Here is a 6,403-nt window from a genome sequence, read left to right on the forward strand (position 1 = left end):
GTTACATCTCACGAACTCAGACTCAACTCAACGAGTTCGGACGCTCGCATCCATAAGTGAACTCGGACTCAACTCAACGAGTTCGGATGCCCAAATATCCCAGTGACATGTCACTTGTATCCTAATCTATTCCTAAGGTTCAAACGGGCTTTTTTCCTCGATCTCACATTTGCCGTCTTCCATGGAATATCGGAACCGATACTCGGTAGCAATTCATATTTATCAAGTAGTAAACATAATTTGCATATTACTCAACATTAACCACAAAGCATAATATTTCACGATTAAAAATCAGCATATCATATAATTAACATTAATAACTTAAAAATAACATTTATGCTACATTATTTACACATGAACTTACCTCGTATGCGAAAATGACTCCTTTTACCATTTCGTCCACAACTTGGTATTTTCCCCATTTTAGCCCGAATTTCAATTTTCCTTGCTCTATCATTTAAAATATAGTCTAATTAGGACTCACATTATTCAAATTGACCCAAAATCATATTTTGGAAAAATTACAATTTTGCCCCTAAACTTTTGCATATTTACACTTTTTCCCCAAAGCTCGTAAATTAAACTTCAGCCTATTTTCTTATGTTTTATGATATGCTGATCATTTTTCCCTTCTATGGAAACATCAAATTCTCACTCTAACATGTACTTATGACTATTAGGTATTTTTACCGATTAAGCCATTTTGCTCGTTTTCACTTAAAACCGAGTAGCACAAGTTGTCTAACATAATTTAAAACCTCATATTCTATCATAAAACACCAAAATACACAAATTTCACCTATGGGTATTTTTCCAAATATAAACCCTAGGTTAAATTATTGCTAGCATAAGCTAAATCGAGCTACCGGGACTCCAAAAACGTAAAAATCATTAAAAACGAGGCTAGAACGGACTTACAATCGAGCTTGGAAGCTTGAAAAACCCTAGCCATGGTTTCTCCTTGCTATATTCGGCCATGGGGTTGAAGATGAGCAAAATTGGCTTTTAATTTTGTATTTTAATTCATTTTACCCCTAAATGACCAAAATGCCCTTACTACTAAACTTTCCAAAAATTCCATCCATGTCCAATTTTTGTCCATAGACTTAGAAATTGATAAAATTTTTATTTAAGACCTCCTAATTAATATTTCAAAACAATTTCATACTAGAAACTTCTAGAATGCAAGTTTTGCAAATTATTCGATTTAGTCCCTAATTTCAATTTAAGCACTTTATGCATAAAATTTCTTCACGAAATTTTCACAAAATCATGCAATCATATCATAGACCTTAAAATAATCATAAAATAATTATTTCTATCTCAGATTTTGTGGTCACGAAACCACTATTCCGACTAGGCCCAAAATTAGGATATTACACCCCTTACCCGTATCTGACGCCGGAACAGGGTACGAGGTATTACCGGACTTAAGTACTTGTAATCATTTAAAACTAAGACATAAAATTTCATCAAATTTTAAACTTTTCAAACATATATAATTTGTCCCTTAAAAGGGCCTACGAGGCCCAAAACAATCATTGAAATTGGTTTGGAAACAAACCGAAATCTTTCAGACACTTAGTAATTTTTTTTACCAAAGTAGGGTCACACGCTCGTGTCTAGACCCTGTGCAAAAATTAGCTAGCTACTGACTTGCTCACACGGTTAGACCACACACCCGTGTGGTGGCCGTGTTCTTCACACGGCTGAGACACACGGCCGTGTCTCAAGCCCATGTGTATCATATGCTATTTTCCAAGCCCTTTTTGTGTTCTTAACTTAGCCACACCAAGATATTTATCTATGCATACATAAAATAGGTTTACATAACTTTAACCATTATGAGCCAAATCTTATGGCTATATACAATGAAGCAAAATGAGCCTATACATTTGGCTAAATCATAATATTACCTAATATCAATAACTTATTATCTATACATGCCACTTATTTGACAATAAATAAGAATTACCATTATTCTAATTTGATAAACTAATAGTGTGATGATACTTCCGACGATCTCCAACCCCGAGCCAACCTGACAACACTAAGAGAAATGGGAAAATGGTGTAAGCTTAAAAGCTTAGTAAGTTGGAATATTAATAATAATAAGAAATTTAATTAACAATATTATCCCATTCCTCAATAAATATGCTCAAGAAAATAGAATCATTAATCACATGATTTCATCTTTTTACACAAGATCAGCTAAGGCTGTTTTCCTGAATCATAGTCACTAAATTATTTATATCTGGAGCTACGAAACTCCGAACTAAGTTCCATTAATTTTCCATGAAACTAGACTTATTTTCCTTTCTTCCATAAAATTTCCAGAATTTTTTGTTAAGCCAAATAGTACAGTTTATTCCTTAAATTTACCCTTGATTCATTGTCTGACAGTTCCGACCCTTCTGTACTAAAGTTCAATTATCTCATAGTACAAGACTTGAATAATGTTCTAGTCTATTTCTCTTGAAACTAGACTCATATTTCTACTTACAAATTTTTTTCTAGAATTTTTGGTTGGGCCAATTAGTACAGTTTATTAGTTAAAGTCTCCCCTATTTTAGGGTATGACCACTCTGACCCCTGTACACTATGAACCGAATTTCTTCCTGTACAGAATTCCAACGACCATGCCGTTTATTTCCCCTAAAAATAGACTCAATAAGGAATCCATGAATGTAAGGTATGACTCTTAATAATGTTTTTACAATTTTTGGTGAATTTCTAAAGTCAAAATAGGGGATCTCGAATTCATTCAGACCCTGTTTCACAAGAATTCAAATATCACACAATATGAATTCTTTTTCTTCTCCTGTTTCTTTCATGTGAATATATACTCATTAAGCTTTAATCCCATATTTTATTCTGTCTCTAACTCATTTTCCACTATTTTTAGTGTATTTTCAAAGTTACACTACTGCAGTAACTCAATTCTGTCAAGGCTAAATTACTCATTCATATTTCCGATATACCCGTTGAACTATTTGGAATAAAAATTGGATACTCGGGAATCTCGCACACTAAGTGCCAATATCATGGCCCGAAGCCAAATCAATGTAACTTTAATGACATGTCCTTTGTATCCTAATTTATTCCTAAGGTTCAACAGGAATTTCCAATGCCAAATTTTTATAAAATACTTCCGTACAATCATAATCATCAACAATTCAATTATACAGCATTAAATCCCAATTATAATAATGCTTATTAACAAGCTCATACATACATGTACATACCTGTACCGATCCATAACAAAATCATACTTACACGAAATGTCGCTGCACAATCGATGTCTTGCACGCTAAGTGCTATACCAGATGTTTCGCACACTAAGTGCCATCCTCGATACTTCGCACACTAAGTTGCATTTCGTATGTTTCGCACACTAAGTGTCATCATCAATACTTCATACACTGTGTCATTTCGGATGTCTTGCACACTAAGTGCCATCCTCAATACTTCGCACACTAAGTGCCGTTCGTTTGGTCGATAAATCATTAATCATTAAAATACTCATAAATATTCCATTTATATGATTCCAACGCATTAAATGCTCAATATAATAATACTTAATACGTACGAACTTACTTGTTTATAACCTTGCCACATCCCAGTCACTTAATGAACACATCATTCACATAACCAAGTTCCTGCACTTATTCCTAACAAAACTCACAAAGCAGTACATAGTAAGTTTCCTGTTGAACACTTCGGATCAATACTCGATACTTGGTGGTTTCAGCACATAGCTCCACCCATCATATAGTTCGACTCTCTTGTACACATGGTGAACACTTAGTACCACTCATGTGACCTAGCCAGTTTATCTCGTAGCTCTCTTGTCTACATGGTGTCCTTCACCTGGAACCACGCATGCGACCTAGCTACATATATCCCGTAGCTCTCTTGTCTATATGGCGTACACATAGTATCACCCATGCGACCTAGCTACATTATAATGTCTCGTAGCTTTCTTGTACACATGATGTGCACTCAGCACCATACATGTGACCTAGCTACGTACCATCTGTATCATTCAATCTTTCCGAAGGTTCAACCGGGATTTCTCTCTCTTTTCCAACAATTTCACCAATCAAGTAATTATCAACAAACATATTTCCAATATTATTATAAAATATCATAATACAAGTAAAATTGATGTATTACTTACATATAAAATTACATCTCATTTAATATCAAGGCAATAACATTATTGCAGTATTATTATCATACCAACTTACCTCAAATGCCGAAACGGCTAACTTTCCTGACTTAGCACACAACTTTGTTCTTCCCTGATCTTAATCCAAAATTTCATGTTTTCTTGATCTAACATGTCAAATAACACTTATTTAACACATTTTATCAACACACTAACCAATTCAATTCATATATCAAAATTTGGAAAATTTACAATTATGCCCCCTAACTTTTCAAAAATTACACTTTTACCCCTAGGCTCGTAAAATAATTTTTTATTCAATTTATATAAGGTTTAAGACATGCTGAACATTTTTCTCTTCTATGGCAACTCCAAATTTTCACTAATTCACACACTTATGACCAATTTATAACTTTTACAATTTAACCCCTTTTTGACATTTTTACCGAAATTCATTGAATAAAACTCATATTTAACACATCAAACATTCATTATCCACTATAAATCATCAAAACACAACCATATCATATATGGGTAAATTTTTAAACTCTAATTTCTCTTCAATCAATTGGTAGAAATAGAAAATTTAAGCTTTGGGGATCTCAAAAATACGAAAATCATTAAAAACGGGACAAAAACCGTACCTATATAAGCCATAAAAGCTTGGCCGAATGGAGCTCATCCATGGCTGCCATTTTCGGTTCTTTCCCATGGTTGAAGAAGAAAGAATGGAAAAAAATGATAGCTTTTATCATTTTTGTCTTATTAGGTTATTTTAATTAATTTACAAAATTACCCTTTTTATTTCAACCAAATTTCAAAAATACCAAACAAATATCCATTCACTAACTTATTAAAGGAATAATTATCACATAAGAACTTTCAATTTAAAACTCATAACAATTAGGCACCTCATAAATAAAGAACTCAACTTTTACACTTTTTACAATTTAGTCCTTTTTGACTAAATTGAGTGCTCAAACGTCAAAATTTTCGAATGAAATTTTTACGGAATATTTTTATAAATTTATAGACTATAAAAATATAATAAAAATAAATTTTTTTCTCGTCGGGTTTGTGGTCCCGAAACCACTGTTCTGACTAGACCCAATTTTGGGTTGTTACACGAACCCATTCTCTTAATTTGATTCGAGTCGTTTGTTTCCCCTATCGTAAATTTAAGAAGTATGAATTGACATTTCCAAAGGAGGTTGTAAAATAGCAATTTGGCTGAAAAACAAGAAAATGGTTTTAAGTGTTTAAAAATATAAGAAAGATTTCGGTTTCAAGGCTAAAGATAGAACCAATATTATAGACAATATTGACCCAAATCTTATAGTAGCTCGAAATGGAGTTGATAGCTAATCGTGACCCACTATCTATGGAAGATAGCAACCAACGATATAAGGTTGAACGCCACACTTTGGAAAAGGATGAGTTCAGAAAATGACAGGATTGATGTCATAAGAAAGTCTTGATAAGTCAATGGAGTCAAGAGAGAATAAAGGGAGTTGAACACTCACCAATATCATATAATTCATAAAATGATCAAAAGTTTTCTAACCAAAATAATGTCTTCTTACAATCTATTTATAGGCACTATTATGACTATTGAATGCCTATTTGTGACCTTTCACCTAAACTAAAGTTATTACAAGCTTTAATTTCATTTTTAACTCATGTAGGAAATCCAATGGTCATGTCTCTTCATTTGATCTTGGTGTAGATGAAAAGGCATGACTCTATCCATTAACGAAGACTTAATGTGTTCTTATTGTACTTAATTGATGTCCCTTCAGCTCCATTGTAACCGAATCATAAAGCTTGTGTAACTTCCTTTTTTAATGGCGTCATAATAAAGGATAAAGACTCCAAAAATTGATCAGACTTGAAGATTCACTCTTGGTCCATTTGAAAAGCCACCATAATGAGCTTTGAGTGCTTAAATATCCACCAAAAACGTTCCTTTAATGCACCAGCAAATAAGTGACCAAATGCACAGTCTTTTATGCCAAAATTGAACAACAATTTGAATATGATAGCATTTGATTCTTCTTGGCAAACGAGCAGCCCTATTGTAGCTTTAAAATATGTGACCAGCCTTTTGGACTATCCTGCAACAAACTATTAAACACACAATTTATTTATTTAAGAAAAATTAAACATACTATAACTTATGCATTAAAAAGTAATAGCCAAACTAAATAACATACTTATATAAACAAACTCGAA

General features: G+C 32.9%; 1 long non-coding RNA gene across 4 annotated transcripts; it reads right to left on the reverse strand.

Annotated features, from left to right (window-relative positions):
* Positions 1-1,782: 1,782 nt before the first annotated feature.
* On the reverse strand, positions 1,783-4,901 carry LOC107905493 (uncharacterized). 4 transcript variants are annotated; one of them, XR_005905196.1, is made up of 3 exons: positions 4,816-4,879; positions 4,251-4,338; positions 1,783-2,050 (listed from the first exon to the last, which is right to left on the reverse strand). It is a non-coding gene; the product is annotated as an uncharacterized lncRNA (long non-coding RNA). The 4 variants fall into 4 exon arrangements; XR_005905197.1 differs by lacking the exon at positions 4,251-4,338 and having other exon boundaries at positions 4,816-4,901; XR_005905194.1 differs by lacking the exon at positions 4,816-4,879 and having other exon boundaries at positions 4,251-4,482.
* Positions 4,902-6,403: the final 1,502 nt, after the last annotated feature.

The sequence above is a fragment of the Gossypium hirsutum genome, chromosome A11 (assembly GCF_007990345.1).
Source record: "Gossypium hirsutum isolate 1008001.06 chromosome A11, Gossypium_hirsutum_v2.1, whole genome shotgun sequence".
Classification (NCBI taxonomy): domain Eukaryota; kingdom Viridiplantae; phylum Streptophyta; class Magnoliopsida; order Malvales; family Malvaceae; genus Gossypium; species Gossypium hirsutum.